We start from the raw sequence: 19394 nt of genomic DNA, 5'->3' as shown, positions 1-19394 counted from the left end.
ATTTTATCTGACCAGCAGACATCCTGCAGATAAAAGCTGGAGGAAAAAGAAACTGCACATTGTAGGACATAGCTCTCACAAAATTAAATCAATTTGTTTCTCCTAATGCATGCATGTAGGGGGAATAACCAACATTTGTTAGGAACTTTTAAAGAGCTTAAGGTGGGAGTGGTTTTCCTTTCCAACAGAAATAAATATTACAGCATACTGTAAAATATCCTACAATACCCTACAAAAACACAGAACATTACCAGTAGTGTCATATCACTTGAATCCCCCTTTTGACCACTGTATCTCTACTGGATTTTATTCAGATTAACAATTGAAGATTTTCAGAAGGTAATTATTCTTAACTGAAGCGTGACTGAAATACCGATCATTTAAATCAGCTCCATTATTGACTGGTCTCCAATTAAAAAATAAAAAGCAAGTTAAAAATTAGAATCTGGAAGCAGCTCTGACTAAATACAATAGGACAATACATGTCAGTGGAGTTTAACTTTCATTTAATTGCTTCAGGAAGAATATATACTGGTAAACCTCAGTACATTGACATTTTGAAGGCATTAGTGCTCATGAAGACCAACTTATCGCACACAATATCCAGTACAGTAGATTTTCTGAGTAATCCACACTAGCTTTGGTAGTATACTAAAAATGAGTTTTTATGTAAAATGTCCTTGTTACTACATGCCCCACACTGTCCTGTAGATTTGCAAATCTTACACCTATACCCTGGTGGCCTGCAACCTTGTGGGCTTTAACAATTCCCAGCCTAAAACAATATGCTTCTTCAAGGAAGGAGGCCTTAAAAGAAGCAGGTGAGAATGTTTTTAATCAATTCCCACCTTACTTTTTGATTGGTTTTATCATTTGCCTTTCCATTGTAGAGTGCATTCCAGTTCATGTACCACTGACACTTCATCACCAATCTCTGAACGTAAGGTAAGCTTCCCGTTTTGTGCTTCACATTACCATGATCTGGTTCATCTGACTATTACTGGATCTGTATTTTTGTGTTGACATCGGATTTAAGATTCTTCTTTCTTGGTTGACCATGTGTATTTTTAACAAAAGTGACAAAAATCATAAATGTTGCACTTTTTAACTTAACGTAAATGGTGTTGTATTGTCCCCCCCTCACGTAACATAGAAATGGTCTTAATTTATCAACAACCGACAATTACATAATGTAAGAAAGGTTATAAACTGTCCATCTATCTCATTTCGCTAAATTACTATTTGGGTAAATTAGCATTTAGAGCTCTCATCAATTTCCACAAGAGCACAATGAAAATACCGGCAAATAAATCAACAAGCGAGCATCTCCCCAGCTCAACAAGCTGAAGGTCAGCTTTCTAAACAAACATTATTCATGACAAAATAAACAAAGGAATAATCCTCTTGCGAAATTTGCACCTCTTATGAATACAATTTACACCCTCACAGACAAAAATTGCGGTGTTCAATTTAATTTAAGAGTAGTATCAGCTCTAAAGCAATCAGTGGGTTAAAAAGGATTACTTGTAGATAGTTTTATGTTAACAGAGCCTTCAGCAGTATATGGCTGTCAGACTCAGCATAAGTGAATAGTTCTATTTATAGTTTCTATAGTGCTTTTTATTCCAAAGGTACTCAAAACTATTTACATGTAAGGTAGAACCCACTTTATCCGCCAAGGTACTGCTGCAATCAACTGGGTGTTACATGGTAATTATTACAGTGCCTTCCATAGGTAATGGGACAGTGAAGCCAAAATTGCTATTGTTTGCTGTACAGTATACTCATGCACTTCAGATTTAAGATGAAAAGACACATATGAGGCAAAAGTACACAGAATGTTGCCTTTTATTTCTGGCTATTCCTGCATATTCATGTTGAACTATTTAGAATAATACTTCTGCATTGCATGCCCCCATTTAGTATTGGTCTAAATTAACAATTTTACATAGTAGTAAACATACTATTAGTTCTATATGAAATTTAATACTGTCTATAATGACTTGTTTTACAAGCTAGATTTATCATGTTATTGTGTTTTAATTTTTTTAGCAAAAATGCCTTGTTAAAAAGCATCATGTACCTATACCAGAAAGAACAAAATGTTCTTTGTAGAGTGCATGGACATACTGTAAACTTGTATGTTGTATGTTCTCGCACTTTTTTTTTGTGGTGCTGCTTTTGTACTGCTGTCAGTAGTAAGGATAGTTATAGGCACATACTGGAACACAAACAGAACTAAAGATGCATATTCCAACAATTTTACATGCTGTATATAGAGCCTTATTTTCATGTGTTATATCTGAAAGAGTGCATTCAATAAGTTAAATTAGAACTACCTGCTATACTGAAGCTCCTAAATATCAGTAAAAATAATGAGACATATACAGCATTCTACAAAACCATTTACAGTTTCAAGAAAAGGTTTATCTGATTACAACATGAACACCTTTCTTGTTTGATATCATCATGTTTCTTTTAGAAATGCTAAATAGACCAGAAAGAGTCTTACAGTCTTATGCAGTGATGTCTAATTTAGATAGCAAAACCTGCTTGCAGCACACTAAGCATGTACTGTAAGTTTAAAAAAAAACCTTTGACACCCTGTCATCTTAATTGGTAGATTGAAACCTCATAGATCTGTCTGTTTTATATGAACAAACAGAGGTAATTTCCACCCTGAAAAGTAAAAAGAAAGCAGAAAAAACATTTCAGATGATGAGCCTTCTAAAGGTGCATGACAGAACAAGGGAAAGAGCTTAACTATGAGGCAAAGTGATAGGGCGGACAAAAAGAAAACCTATGAAAATAGAGGGCAAGGTGGGAAACAGAGTAGTGAGATGGAAAGCAGGGCAAGGAATTAAAAGGAAGTGGATAAGGCAGCAACTTACAATTGAATGAGAAGTTTAAGAAAGAAATCAATAAGTGCCACAGAAATGCACAGATCAAGTTTATGGAACATTTTTGGCTTGTCATGTATTTGTGGTGTAGGAATCTGTGAGTCCCAGTGAAAGGACATGGACAGAAACACCACTGTAATTGTAATTGACTGGGAGGGGTAAAAGAAGATTCAGATCACTTTATAAGCCATATACAATTTCTTGCATTAGGAATTTGTCTTTTCGCATACCCCAGCTTGCTCTCCATGAGACACACAGGCACACAGATGGGGAGAGAGAAGCTTGGGTTCAGGGAGCAGGGTCAGCCATTTATACGGCGCCTCTGTACCAGCTGGGGTTAAGGGCCTTGCTCAGGGGCCCAACGGAGTAGGATTCCTCTGCCGGCCATGGGATTTGAACAGGCAACCTTCCAGCCACAGGCTCAGATCCTTAGCCACAGTGTCACACTTCGCCCCTTAATGGGAACTTGGCATGGAAAATTCTTCAGTCCTGATTGCTGTGGCATGTTCTCTGAAAGGGTCAGCCATCTTCCAGTTTTGCCAAGGTGAATGATATGGGACTTCTTACACGAGAGCCTATAAATGAGATTGCTGGACAAACACAATGCCCATTAAGTGATCATGAGATGGCCAGAAGAGCCATGCATGGCTCCAAGTTAAAGGTAATTCTTTCAAAAAGGAAAATGTTGGTTGATAACCTTGACAGTACAAAAGAGTGCCATTTCCATAAGAAAGCCAGATTTTCTACTTCGGCCATTAGGTTTGTATTACTATTAGGTTTTTTATTCTACGGTCATATTTGCAGTCTAATTATTTCACTTAAAAGAAAGCTTAGCTTAAATTAGATACTTTGCCATATTTTTCACATTTATAATGAATAACATTTAACCCAGTTAAATAACTCACGTCTGTACATAATGTACTGTTTAAACTTATAAAACATAAATCTAAAGTCTAAAATATGGCTTAGAAGTTTAGTAAATCATTATGAATAAATAAGGCAGAATTTACAAGTTGCGAACTAGGAACAGATGATAGTCAATAGAAGAACAATGATTAAACTTCAAAAACAATGTTAAACGCTCAAAATGAATTAATCCTTAAAGCAATTAAGGACGAAGTCTAGGAAAATATGGCCTAGATGGTTTAAGGGGGGAAACTGAGAAATTAAGATAAAAAATTAGAAGGCAGCAGCAAAGGAGTTGGACAAAAGACTCAAAGACAGAACAAAATGAGCTACTGGTGCAGATGAAAAGAAGACTTGATCAGTCCTAAGAGGGTGACAGAAAAAAGTGCAACAGGGGAAAAAAATAACACAACAGTAAGTACAACTGCAAAACAGGAGTAAATAGTTGAGTAGATAAGGACAGATAGGCAAGTAAACATGGTAAATTAATACTTATTTTTCCCTTTTGAAATTTACAATCACCCATTAGTTTTATTACAGTATATACCCAAACTATTCAGAATTGCCAATTGCATATCTTTATCTCTCCTCAGCTCACAACCTGGTAACTACTCCTGTTGGAAACATGAGGAAGCAGAAGCAGATTCCTCCATCTTGTTCATCCTTAAAATCAGTCATCTTTTTATACAGTACCTCACAGTCTATACAGCCCCATAGTGAGCTCTTATTGAGGTGAGGCAAATCTCTCAGCAACAGCACTGCAAGACCACAAGGGCCCAGGAAGCCCTAGAGGCCAGACTGTCACTGAGACCCAGGATACTCCTGGCCAGCTAATCCCGGCCTATCCTCAGGGTATTCAGGTAATTGGTCACCACCACTTGTGCAATCCTAGTCAAAGTTGGGATTTTATGTAAAGTAATAGGAAGTTCAATTTTTGTGTGTACTTTTTGAGGACTCTTGTACAAATCAAGCATGTCAGCTTTCCTTTTTCTACTCGTCTTCTCTTGTGCCACACTGTTGTTTTTACTTTTCTTCATTAACCGAATTCCAAGGTCGGCATTATTGTTCAAAAATGTCCATTTGAGATTGTAACAGTTTAGAGTTGTACAGTTTCGGTGTGACCAACAGTGCTTCAGACACTGAGGTTGCTCCAAAATTCGTATGACAACTTTGGGAGGACGTGTGTACAGGTTTTACAGTGTAATTCATTTTTTTTCTCTCACCATTTTCATGCAAAGACACAGCCTTGTCAAAGTAGATCAGTTACAACATCAAACAAGGGCACTGTGCTTAGATGGAGGTAGAGAACCACTAAGAGCGCTATGTAGATGGGACTGATAAATGAAAACCATGAGGTGCACCTTTATTACATGGGGGCTATCCAGGGTTAGACAAGACGTGAATTGAATTCCAGCCTATTGCTTTCAATGATACCCCAACCCTAACCATTCAGCGTTACTTCCGTCACTAGTAAAGTTATTTAGACAACATTTAACAGTTTACTTAAAAAACCATGATATTAAGATACAGGATTTAAAATGAAGAATATTAAACTTGCAAGAATTCTTCAAAAAAGCAACATAGCCAGCAGATAACACTAAAGCATAATACATACTAGGTTAATCAAAAGCTTTCTAAAAATCAAAAATCTAAAAGTATTGATTCTCATAATAAAAGCTACTGGAATCCAAAGTAATTAACTGTTAACTATTTAAAAGGAAACAGCCTACAATCCTTATACACATAACCTCTCTTTGGACATAAAGGAATAAAGAATCTATGTTATACAGGTTGCCATTCCTGACCTACTGTATATCAAAGATTTAGATTCCAGTATAGCTGGAACAACAGTTAGCATTGATTTACAGCTCATATAAAGGGAGCAGCAAAGGAACGCCAAAAAGAAAATCATAGATTGGGCAGATATTGCAATTGAATTTTAACATTGATGAGTGCGAAGTTAATCTGATGCACTGTTTTAACAGGCTATAACATGTTGCAAAACAGGACAGCCTGGATTATTTAAATCTGTCTTTGATTATTTAAAGACAGATTTAAACAAAAGCTTTTCAATTAACTTAAAAACACAAATGGCTTAAAAGATCAATTTATGGGAGAACTGCGATATACAAAAGCCTTATACATTAACATGACTTTTGTTTTAATTTATTAGATCACAACACCACATTTCCCTTCTCATAGCTGTACATATGTAAGCTTAGCGGCTCTTCTGGAAGTCTTGAATAAAAATCAGCAGTGACAGACTTCACATATAATTAGGCTAAAACAATAATGACATGTGGCTGAGGCAAAGCCTACAGTAAATAAAAATTATCAACGGAATTAAAATCTCTAAAATACCAACTGTTAAACAGTGGCTACTTTTCATATTTAATTGACCATGTGTAATTCATACTGTAACCATGATTTGCAGCAATATATATTATGGAACATCACAGTTCAAAGAGAAGGATCCTACTGTAACAGCATTTGCTGAACAGCCTTCTACCACAAAAAACACACATGGGGGAAGCCTGGGGACAAAACTCCAAAAGTCGGTCACAGACATAGCCTGTATTCATTTTATATGTTTTGAAAGGTAAGGAATCGGTTGATGGGGAACTCTTTAAGCCCATTGCTACAGTTTTAGCACTCATGTCATCAGGTCTAAGGATACGGTTGTCTGAACCTATTGTTATTGAGGGCAGTTTTCAATCCTACATAAAGAAGCACATGTTCCACCACAGAGATGCCACGAAATGGAGCACAGAAACAACTGGACCAGTACAAATTAAACAAATTTAAAATGGTCGGCCAAGGGTGACAGAAGATGTGGGTCTTCAGAAATACTGCATGTTATACTGCAAACTTTTTATCCCAATTTGTGTTTTTGGAAGAGACAAAAAAACTAATTTCTGAAAATTAAAATATCAGTAAAAGTCAGTGTGGTTTTCCTGTTATAGATGTATGATATTTTAGACAATTAAGGATCGTCAAACAGAATCTTGTTTAAGAGCTCATTCATGACTAACCACAATACACTGCAGTAACTGACAGCAGCATGAAGCACTAAACCACCTCATTAGTGAAAACAGATGGGGCACAGGTGATCTAACTTGGTGAAAGTCAAGAAGGAACACAGTAAGCAGGGTATCCTTCCCATCAAGAGGATTCTAACAGTGATGTTGTGGATCTGCTAATTGCTGGACATGACCCCATATGAATATTTGTGGAAAGACAAACTACCACCTACAGTAGATGGTAAGATACCACTGAAGAGAGACACACTTGTCCAGCCTCTATGAAAGAGTGAGAGAGAATCTCACAAGACAGCATCTGCAGCCTGATGCAGAGCACACATCACCGTGCACAGTTTGCACGGCTTCCACGCATAGCCACAAACACTACTAGCCTAATCACTTTCACAGCAGAACCCATGTTGATCCATGTATGTTGATCAGCACAATGAATTTAACTACTGTCTGTCATGTCTGTTTTTCCCCTTAACTAATATTCTTACGTCTGTTGTTAAGATATTGGTTATTTTTCTGGATGAGACATCAAACATTCAACATTCTCAGAAACAGGACACCAGAACAGAAAATCTGTGTCATGTGATTTTAATTGCGCTGCTCTCAAGGGTTAGAGAACATGTGTTACGTTAGCAAGCTTGAGTCACAGTACCAGTGTCAGGCTTTAATAATAAAAACAATTGTGTAAACGTATTATAAGGTCTGGCAAGGTTTTGTCTGCAACATCATTTTTTGCTTTGCTAATGTGGAAAATTGTATTGCAGAACATTGCGTTTGCTTCACTAAATGCTTTCAACACTTTAAGAGCTGAGATAAAGTTAACCACTATTTATATTTAACTCCACTATCCAAACAACCCCAACCTTTGTGTTCATCATTACGATTGTAGAAAATCCCCATACTGATCCAAAATACACACATTTATTTTGCCCCCTTTTCTATAATTTAAAACAGATGTTAAGTACACCTAAATATCAAACGTTGCATTATTAAAATTGAACAGGATTCATGTTTATGCCACTTATGTCTACATTATTGAGACATATTCTCACAGTAAAGCATTACCTAACAAGGTCTTAGCAGGTTCCTAAATATTTACAAAGAAACACATCCGATCATGTATTTTTAGCTTTCAACCTTCACCTGATGTTTGTGGTTGCACTTAAAAGAAACTATTTTGTTTAAACCAACAAAATTCAGTTAATTAAGGCACCATAGTACCTTAAGTCAGGATTTGAAAAGGTTTGCTAATTGTTGTTTTTTTAATTAGGAATGAATGCATTACTCCAGTATGCCATGTAAAGATAGGAAAAAAACATGTTATACTAAAAACATTTACACTTAAATTCAGAGTTTTTAATTTTTACAATTACTGTACATTCAGTGTTTACAGTGAAGACATTATGAGCAAACAGATAAAAATTAAACTTAGCATTGGGGTATGGGACTATGATTTTTAAAAAAGTTCCAAGAGGCACAGTGGCCAAAAAGTTTATACTGCCCACTAATAACTCTAAATCTGCATTATTTACTTTTAAGCGAAAAACATTATATCCACAAAAACTAAATCCTGTAAACAATTTTGTGGCACCATTCTACACACTTCAGTTTAAAATGTTCATGAAATCATAAAAAAAAAATCTGAATGTCTCAAAAATTCCCTTTCTTTAGCAAAAAAAGCTATTTTCAGCAAAAACATAGAGGAAATAAGCATTTCATCACTGCACAGTGTCTACTCTATAAAGGCTTTGAATTTATGTGGAAAGTTTAAACCTGTCAGAACAGCAGTTCAATTAAAGTATGCAGTTACAGCAACATCTCTTAAAATATTGCCAATTCAATGTAAAAAAGTTTAGGTCATAATACTAATATTTACTGTACAGTATACACAAACAGTCTGCATTGTGTTACTCTGAAACCTTGTTTCTACGTGCAGAATCCTTTGACCTTGTCCCTGAGCCCACAAGCCATAGTGTTACTCATGGCAGATCAGTGATCATTACAAAACATCATAAACAACTGCTCTTTTAAACCGCTATCTGAAGTTGCCAAAATAATATGAATTTTGATAAGTCCTGACTCAGCACAAAGCAGTCTGAAGTAGTCCTACAAAAATAAACTATGCATCACTGGGTTAATTTGTTTTTATTATAAATAAAAGCTTCTTTCTCTGAAGAGTTCAGAACAAAACAAGACCCTCTCTAACAAAAAACCTGGCCGTCTGAGCCTAATTTTTAAAAAATAAAGTTTCTGAAACTGGCTGATTGGGCCAACCTAATTGGTCATTAGGTCTAAACAGACCATATCTGCAACAGTAAAGTACGCTTACTGCCTGCATTTTCTTTAAAACTTTCTTAGTTTTATTAACGATTAATCCAATCAGAATTAGTCCATAAGAACATCTAAAAAATCAGGTCACATATTAAGCTTTGCAAACAAAATACACAAAGTCTGTATAAAAATGCTTTAGGAATTTTTCAATATGGTACCAGCTTTTAATTGAGTTACATGTATACTAATTCATTAAAAAAAGAGAGAGAGACAGCAAAAGGCCAAACCAGAATCCCCCCTGGTTTTTCTAACCATACAGATTACATTCTAAAACCAAAAGGCTGTTATTCTCCAGTGTCTTGTTTTTTTTTGCTAATGTTGTTTTAAATGTCCCCCCCCCCAATGTTTACTGTGCTAGACTGGCATATGCCCAAACTTCTGATAGGATGTGAGACACACTACAGCAGACATTAGAGTCTATTATTAAACAGCAGTAAATGTTCATTATCTGCCTGAACGAGTAAAATTGATCCACAATATCCTCAAATAGGTTTCAATTGTTATCCTAAACTATAAAAAGTAAATCACTTACTATAGTCCTATTCCCAAAATGAAGTCATTATTTAAAGGCATACCCTTGTGCCAAGCTGTGTAAGGGATATAAAACATTTGTGTGGTGCCTGGAATTCATGAGTAACAAGTACCCTGGACTCCAAACAAGGCTTGCGTTAAATCCATAGCCAGTCATTATACAGCTGAGATCTTTGCCACAGTATCACACAATAAAACATTTAACAGCTCAATTCTCCTACACGGTGCGACATTCTCCACTGACTATACCGTTGCTTCTCTCACCTGTTCTTGGTTGTCTTTGGATGTCAACGCACAAAGAAAACGAGCTTTCATAAGGCTGTTTTTTTATATACTTCAAAACCAGCTTTACGACATCCAATCGGAACAGCATATCCAATCTGTGAGAACAAGCTTGTGACTTTTATAAATAAAAGTTTTGTGTTGGCATGCCATTCGTTGAAAGACCTGCCGAGATAACTGTGCGAATCGATTAACACACTTTCAGTGCTCTGACAGCATAATTTATTTGAACATGGTGAACTCTACTTAAAAGAAGTGACTTTCAGTGTTGGAGCTATCTTTTTCAGAATAAAGGACAGGAAGGCGTGAACAACCGTGATTGAAATAAATTTACAGCAGTAATTTGTAGAAGCCTATTTTCCCAAGAACAGTCACATTTAATCCTGGTTCAACAGAGCGGGCTTTTCTCAGTTTTTGACATGGGACTGCAATAAAGACACCTAGAAAAAACGCAGACACAATGGCCCTCCAGGACCAGGACTCGATATGTAAAAGTTAGGATTTCCTCAATATTTGTTTTTTTTTCTCTGGGCCAACACCGAATCAAACACCCACACCACAAAACACTGTCCTCAAGATGTTACAGTTATTCTGCAGACGGTCGATGAAAACGGGACTTTTTGCCGTAATGTTGCAGCTCCTGTGTAATGAGAAGGGCAGTAAATCTTATTTGCTCCTTACTTTTCAGAAATGTCGGGAGAAAAATATTTAACATATACTTGTCATTTCAACGTTGACGAAATAAAGTTACGGGTCAAAGTAACTTGAATACAAAGAACTGAAGTGTTCTTAGCCCACGAGTATCAATCAAACTTTCATTCATTCGTAAACTGTAGTCTGCGATCCGTGCTCAGTAACGTGATTCTAGAGCCGAGAGACAGCAACATGCTGCTGGCTACCTTATTGTAAGTTTTGGCACGTCCTACGATGCGCATAGTTACAGAATCTTTCTACAGATTTCCACAGTTGCTGTGTACAGCCGGCATTGTCCTTCGCATGGGTTACCGTTACACGAAACGGTACCTGCCATTTCTAAATGCATACCACAGACATGAAGGGATTCATGAAATCATACTTTTCCGTTGGTGCACATCACTATAACGCTTTTGTTAAGACTACAGTCTGGCGGTGCGTGATCATTTCAGTACAGCCAGCAGTACACTGAAAACAGCCCAAATTCCATGTAAAAACTCCCCTTACTTTACGGTTGATAAACGCCTTGTATTCTCAATGTAAAGTGAATAATTCGAATAAACTGTACTGTATACATAATAAGATTTCAATTTAATAATCTTATTGAAAATAAGGACACTTTCCAAATGATTAATAGACCTTAAAACGCCTGTTTTTTTTTCTCCTTAAGACAACGTCTTAAAGCAACAATGATACACATCAAGGAGGTTATTATATGTGGACCAAATTGTAACTACCTGGTTGCTGTACAGACGCACAAAAATATTATTGTACCCTGATCCTTACAATCTGGGAGGGACAGCAGATTAAAAACAACCTACCCTCATTCACAAAAAAATACCGATGCACACTTTCAAAACCGCCCACTCAAATCATCCTTAATATGACTGGTTATTACAGATTTCCCCCCTTTTGGTTGCGAGCATTGATTGGCAAAGGTCTGTGTCAATCATTAAATCTGAGCAGTTACGCCCTCTCGATCCACCAGGAACACAACTCGTATTGTCATAGGCCAGACGGACGGCCAATTAAGCGAATGAATCGCCAGTCCGCCCAAACATGACGCCTATAGGCCGGCGTCTCTGTCCATCTTCCACTATCTGAGGCTCTTACCTGACACAGATTGGTCGATGTTCATTAACGACCGTTAAAATACCACCCATTCTCCCAAACATTCATGTTCGGTAGAACGGTAGCGATTCAGAAAAAAAAAATGTTGAACGTGAGTGCGACCAACTTAAATACGGTACAAAACACAGTTACGATACTGCATACCTACCCACAGGCTCACATTGTTGTGCTTTTTTTAATACAAACTTGTCACTCAGTGCTTTCTGTGAGCAGAGGCACTTGAAGAGGAGAACGCTACTTTGAATCAATGCTCACCTACCTGCCCCAGGAGGCGGTCACTCCAGTCTGAAAAAAGTAATGTATTTAATTCCCGTTGGAGAGTGCGCCAGCGAAGGAGTCACTCACTGACAGATTCCGCCATACTGGATTTTGGCAAGGGGGATCACGTGTCGCGCTCCTGCATTTGAGTGCGAGGCGGAGCTTAATCCCTACAGTGTCTGAAGACATCAGGCAGTGTTGCAGTAGGTGGTGTACTTTATTGTACCAGCGTTATTAATGTGCTCTTTGAGTGTTTATTGCTTATGTCTTGGTTTTCTCAAAATCACACGGTCATTGAAAGCAATTTTCTCAAAATATAAGAACGTCCCTCCGTTTTTTCATACCACATTTCAGAGGATTATTTCTCAAGATAACTGGCGTTTGTTAGTTTTAAACGGGTTTCTAGAAACTAACATCTTTTTTGAATACCTGTGTAAAGCGGTTATTAGTTCTGAGCATAAGCTTAATTTATGCATGTTTACTGATTTTATATAATAGGTTGCATTTTTACGATACGTTTTTTTTTTTGCTTAAATGTTCTAAGTTTTTAGCAGGGTATAAAAGTAAACACAAATGAAACACTAAAAGAGCAAAGGATAAATACTTGCTACATCATTTAATACTGTAGTGTTTGTATTGTAACGAAATGTTCCAAGAGAAGAAACCAATCAGCCATTCCATCTTGGTTATTTGGGTGCTAGAAGCTTTTAACTCCCTGCATTCATATAGCCTTTTTCATCCTAAAGAGTTGTAAACATAGGAGTGGGACCCTCTTCATTCACCGCTGAAATGCAGTATTCACCCAAGAGATGCTGCTACAATAGATTTAACTACAATAAATTAATGCTGCTATTCAATACATTTAGTGTCTGTACATCTAGTTCTTGTTGAATCATATTCCAGAATTCCACAATTGTACAGTTTGTTCCAGACTCCCCACAACACTTCTAGGAAAGTGCTTCCCCAATTTCAATGCTAAATATACTCCTTCTCAGAAGCACTTGTTTCAACGTAGTCATCTACTGTAGGTCAGATTTATTTATTCCTACCATATTTACTAATCCTTGACTATGCCATCTACTGATAATCAAGCCCTGGATCTCAGAAAAAGTCTGAATCCTTCCCCCCTACTCCCGCTCTTAGACAAACGAGTTCTGGGATCAACTTTAAACCCAGAATATTATCAACAATCCCAACCCCACCACCACCACCACCACCACCATCAACGTAACCCAGGTAAGTCAAGGAATAACCAGAAAATGACCATAATAGATGCAGAAAGCCAGAACAGAAGCTGTAATATAATTATATATAAAAATGCAAGTTATAATAAAATCTAAAGAGGCATAGGTAGTAATTTCACCACAAAGAAACCACATTGGTCTCAAAAATAAAATACTGTACAAGTCATCTAATTTCTCTGAAATTAGACATGTTCCCCTACTTAATCTATGGTGGTGTAGCAAAGATTATAAAAAACATAAGGGAGAAGCCCACAATGAAGCCTCTAATCCAGGTTGATTCTCTAACCTGTAATAGGGGCCACCAACTGCCACTATCAATGGCTCAATGTCCCTAAACAGCCACTTTGCTATAAAAAGATTGGGAATAGTTCCGTCAGCCCCATGCCAAAATCAACAGGATCACTTAGACTCACTCCACCTATGTCAGGACAGATACTCTCACAAGATATTTCTGCTTGTTGGTGAACTGTATGTAACCCAACTTAACCTTGACTAATAACAGGCAACAGTTCCAATTAATTTGACCCATGAATTACCCAACTGTCCTTTGTGTTTCAAAGTATACAAAAACATCCTGGCTGAAAGGCAATGAAATAGATAAAAAGCAGTCAGAGTAAAAACAAAATCCAGAATTTGCAATTATACCCCAATATTCTAGTTCCACTCACCATCTTAATCACATTTCTAGTCACCTGCCCTGCTAATTACTCCAGGTTATTATAACCAACATTCCCTTCTAACAAATCACTATAAATCTCCCAATTTCCCACTCTTTCTCTCAATATCCAAACTGAATCAATCCCTAATCCATTTACTCCAGCCATCTAATGATTGCAATCTGACACTTGGAAACTAGGGACTTCAATACTGTACTTTACACCCAATTTTCCAAAAAACAACAACATTGAATTCAAATGTATAAGCCCTGCACAAAACAAGGTGCATAAATCCATGACTTAAAAAATAAATAAACAACTACAAAAGTCTTTAGTGGCAATGGAATGGAGCATTTGGATCATGTCCTTTTGTAGTCTTTCTGTTGCACCATCAACATGTTCAGCAAATTACAATCACCACCCTGCCATTTCCATGCAAGAACATCACCTTAGAGCCTAAGATGTATTTTCTCCAGCCTCTAGGTCACTGTGACCCAAAAGGCCTCTTAACTTAATCAGCCCATTGCCACTGAAACCTCCCTTTGGAACTCTCACTCTGTTTCCTACCAACCTGAAATCTAGACCCACACTGAGACCCTTTTCTTCCTGACTGTTCTTCTACACCTCTAAATTAGTCCATGGGCGTGGCCACCTCCACACAGAGCCTTTCCTATTTCCCTCATATGGACTCTCACTCTCTCTCTCTGAATGACAATTACTCAATTAGTCCAGGTGGGTAGATGCGTCAGCATGCTTAGGCTGTAAAGGAACAAGTAATAGGTTTATTCCATGCTGAAAAAAAGAAGAAAGAAAACACAATGTTTTGGCCGTGGAGCCTTCTTCAGGTGAAATTATTGATACTCTCAAACCTATTAAAATACTGTATATCTAACGTTTTTCAGGTGAAACCAACCCTATCTAAATCCATGTGGATTCAGTTTGTTATACTGGACATATTTATTAACAGTCAACATGATCTTCCAATGTAGATTTTATTTTTTCCTATCCTTGCAAAAAGAGATATAAACATCGCTGGCATAAAGTCTCTGGTTCAGTGTTCAGCCTTTCCTCTGAATGTATGCATCATCTGCATTTTTTCACTAGGAACACGAGTCATTTGAAATATCCCAGTTAAGGGTACCTGTCACATTCTTTATTTCCTGAAAGACTAATGGACCTGGTCATCAGGTCCAGCCAATTAGTTAACTCTACAGAGAGTTAAGATTATTCAAAACCAAATGGAGCCTAAGGGATCCTGAGCTCTCTTCAGTGAAAACATTTGTTCAATATACCAGTACTTGTTGTTCCTTTTTCATTGTCTACAATTAACAGACTTTCAGTAGTGAAAAAAAAACTCTTTGTGTTAGTTTTAGCTCCCAGTGCATATTCTTCTCCATTTCTCTCAGCTGTTCTGATGTCAGATTTGACAAATGCAAGCCTCTCACTGTATTATGTTTCTATTGGTCTTGGTTTAAATTAAATTTAATTTTAAAGTGAATTTGTTCTCCCTTAATAATTTGTGCTTTGGGGCTTCCAACATGAAGATATCTTCCACAGAGGAATAATAACCTTTTGATAACCTTCATCCATACACAAATGTTCACTTACAGTACTTAATGTTCAGACCACTTGTTGTAGGGACATCAGAAATCTACTAATCAATTTTTGTTTGATAAAGGAGACAGACTCTTCTTTTCAAACATGTTTCTGAATGTGGCATAATCAGAGAGAATAGAAGAGGAAACCCATATACAAAACTGAGCAAAGCCCCACCTATCAAACAAGATACTGTATGATCTCTAATACTCCTACATGAGTTATACGAATATATGCAAGTGCCAATACCCATGTAACATGGCTCCAAGTGTAAAGGAGTAACAATAGATCAATATAAGAATATCAGTGAAGAGCAATTTTGTACCACTTCTTTTCAGATTTGTATTTGTTCACCATTATGATAGATTTGAATTGAGCATTAAAACATATGACCATCCATTCAATTCTGAAACCGTTAACCTGAAATTTACAATCCATCATTTCCACTGTGTCATTTTCAGGTTTGGACCTTTCAACTTACAGAAAGCATCCTTGTTAAACAAAATACTATCATATAATGAGGCATTTAAGTGTAACCATAGAACATGTAAGAATCAGAATTTCACACCATTGTATAAAACAAAAGATGCCTGACCTCACAATATAACATTTGTATATGTTTTGCTTGGGGGAAGGAAGAAAAATGAAGTGCTCCATTATTTTTGGATGTTGCATTGTGTTCAAGAAACAAGAAATAAATATTAAGTTTGATATGTTTGCACCTTTGTTAATTTTACTTTTAATCCATGTCCTGGTCATTTTTCCTGAGTACGAAAAAACAGAATAGAAGAACTGCCCTGGAAGAAAAAACTGAACCACTAATCCTCTTTTGGTACTATAAAATGTTCCCGTGTAGAATAGTGATAAAAAAACATAGTGCAGTTAAAAAATACAGATGTGCAATTAAAATGATAACAAATGCTGTGTCCACAAGGTAGAGGAAGGACCCTGTGTGTTGTTCTGAGAGTTTCAGGAGATCGTTGGCTACTTTTCCAAATCGCTGGGCTGAAGTTGGAGTCAAGGGACGACAGTAAGATGTCGAAGACCAGGGTTTCCATTAGAGGGGGTCGAAGGCTAGATATCCAAATCGCAGGGCTGAAGTCAGAGTTGAGGGACGAAGGAAACATTTCCAAAGACCTGGGTATCAATCCGGAAGAGAATGTCTCAATAGCAAAGGTGAGGTAGGAGCTCCAAGGGATAGAGGCTAATACCTAGCGCAGACCTGAGGGTAATGAGGGTTTAAATATCCCGGGAAGTGGAGGGTTTGGTAATTAGTGTGGTGTCAGTGCACTGGAATTGCCAATAGTGGTCGGTTTAGCAAAAGGTCGTTGACGGTTGCTGGGGGATGTGACAAAAATACCAAGGCTAATTACAAAGCCTGACAACGGTTTTGGGAATGAACTGTGATTGCATTTTCTTCTTCACACTAGCCTTATTTAATTCTGCAAGTTTTCAAATAATTGATCTAATATATGAAACCACGTGATGTTGTACAGTATCTTGCTGACATATACATGCTGTTTTACAGTATAAGCTATACAAAATCTTGTTTGTTGCAAATACTGATAACTATCGTTTAATTCCTTCTTGCAAAAGAAGATTTCTTTCAGAAAAAGCATTCAAAATGGTAGCAACTAAGTGAAAATAAAGTTATGAAACTGGCTGGATGGCCTGAAAGGCCTCCTCTCATTTGTTACTGTTCTTAAATTCTTAAAAATATTTTAATCCCTAGTGAAGAGGTATAACCTCTACTAATCCTTTGGTAAGATTTACAGCTGTTTAAATTAGTATTTAAAATGCAAGTTTGAATTTGTGAAAGGACAAAGGCTTGGTTCCAGAATTAAACATTTTTCATGTAAAAGGTTCCATCAGTGGTAGGTAGATGACAGATAGACCACTGCTTCCCATAACAGTAGCTTTCAATATTATATTCCAAATTCATAAAAAAGGTATCTTACTTTTCATGAATTAAACCCCCTTTTCTTTTCTTGGTATTATATGGAATGGATCCTCTTTAGCATATTTAACCTCCATAACAGCACAATACTCCAAAGCCCTTGCCTTTCCATTCAGTGGTAAAAATGTGGTTATATACTTATAATAAAGCAATTAGCTGTGGCAACAGAAATATCTAACTTTTGCTTATATAACATCTATTACATTGCCAGCAATTCTGGAGCTGACCCATTGTACATAAAAATAGAAACCCAATCCCACATTTGTAACTCTATACTGTAGTTGTGCAAATGATGGTTTACACACACATTTTACTTACATGTGTACACACAAGTTGTGTCAAGTAACATTGCAGTAAAGAAAAGCAAGGAAGAAAGAAGGAAGAAAAATAACAAAAAAAGATGATCTGAACTGTCTTTTAAATCATAGTAATGAATGCACATTTGTTAGCACTACTATAAAGAATATGTTTGGTGTCATCATAGGCTGGGCTTTATGACAATAGCCATGAGTAATAAAAGAGTGGAGGAGGACATCTTCTTCAAATTAGTTCCTTAATAAAGGTAAAGGAGTAACAAAAGTGAACGTCAGCTGGTCATCTTCAGTTTAAGAAAGAATTCCAAGTCATGTAGAGAGTGCATTATATCCACTATACAGAGGAGGGGTGCAATCTGCTTCCAGTGTGAAAGAATGAGAGATTTGGCCAGAAGAGTTGTACATAGGATATCTAGCTGTACCCTTGAGAAGTGAATTACGTTTACTGTAAATCTTTCTACGACAGACCAACGGACCACGAGTGCCCCTGTCGGTCAACCAATCACGTACCGCGGTACCGCGCGTCATCGTGCGTCACAATGCGCAACGCCGTAGCCAATTACCTCCGGTACGTGTGTGTACCGCGCACTTTGAATGGCTGCATCTGTACCTGAAACTGTCAAAAAGACTGCAATGAGAAGACTGGTTTTAAGAGGCAGGGACAGAATACTGAAGAAAAAAAACAAGTCCAGAATGACACCGATCTGGGACAAGTCCCACACATGTGACTTAAATCATGAGTAGCGGTCGCTTGTCACCTGTTAGGTCCATGTCCAGATTATCTTTTGGCTAATTTAACTTTAGATAAATCAATGTGGTCATGACAAGCTTTCAGCTTGTGCTCGCCTTGGCGGACACAGTTGCCGCTGTTTTCTATTTTGATAGATGGTAGCTGTGGTAATCCTAATATAAGATCTCTTCAATAGGTGTGTGTAAAAAGGTTGGAGGCAAGATGCACACTCTTCTAAGGAAGAGCTGAAAGTCAGCCTTTACAAAGTGGAAAGGAAGCTATAGGCTGATAGAGAGAGACAAACAAGCTATGACAAGTAGCTTTGGTTGAACCTGCTAACTTTGAAGATGCATATGTACTGTGTATGCAAGATAATACAGATTCCAAGTAATTGTATATAAAATTAGCATCCAGTGCCTGTTCCCATAAGGTTTTTAATACATTAGGTAAATTTTGGAAATCAGACTTTTGTTTTATGATTAAGTTCAACTATAGAATCAATTTAATACTTAGTGCGTAACAGGTAAACTTGTTGCAAGCAAAGCAATAAAACTGTTTTAAAGGTTTAAAAGTGTAAAAGGTATATAAAATATTTTTAAAAAGGATTTTCAAAGGTGTCAGAAATGCAGCACATTAATAAAGAAATTTGGAAATATAGAGTCACAACATTATAAACTCTGCCCAGATTCTGTGGGAAAGGGACTAAAAGTTCACTAGTATACTGTAGTAGCCGCATGACTTGTAGAACCCGCCACAACAGAGAGGCTTTCAGTCTCAGGAATTGGTATGGTCTATCAAGTGATTTTTTGAGGGAATATAGGCAATGTCTCCTG

General features: G+C 37.0%; 1 protein-coding gene across 2 annotated transcripts in view; it reads right to left on the bottom strand.

Moving 5' to 3' along the window:
- hdac4 (histone deacetylase 4) overlaps positions 1 to 12172 on the bottom strand; it is a 251755-nt gene extending 239583 nt beyond the window's left edge. Inside the window, exon 1 of one of the 2 annotated variants that reach the window (XM_088604975.1) lies at positions 12066 to 12172. The gene's annotated coding sequence lies outside the window, so the exon portion shown is untranslated. Of the gene's footprint in view, positions 1 to 12061 lie in introns of both variants that reach the window. The other variant, XM_088604976.1, reaches the window with a different exon arrangement.
- Positions 12173 to 19394: the final 7222 nt, after the last annotated feature.

This window comes from Lepisosteus platostomus, chromosome 14 (genome assembly GCF_059453375.1).
Source record: "Lepisosteus platostomus isolate fLepPlt1 chromosome 14, fLepPlt1.hap1, whole genome shotgun sequence".
Classification (NCBI taxonomy): Eukaryota; Metazoa; Chordata; class Actinopteri; order Semionotiformes; family Lepisosteidae; genus Lepisosteus; species Lepisosteus platostomus.
Note: the sequence above shows the minus strand (reverse complement) of the source record. Positions and strands in the feature narration are given on the sequence as shown.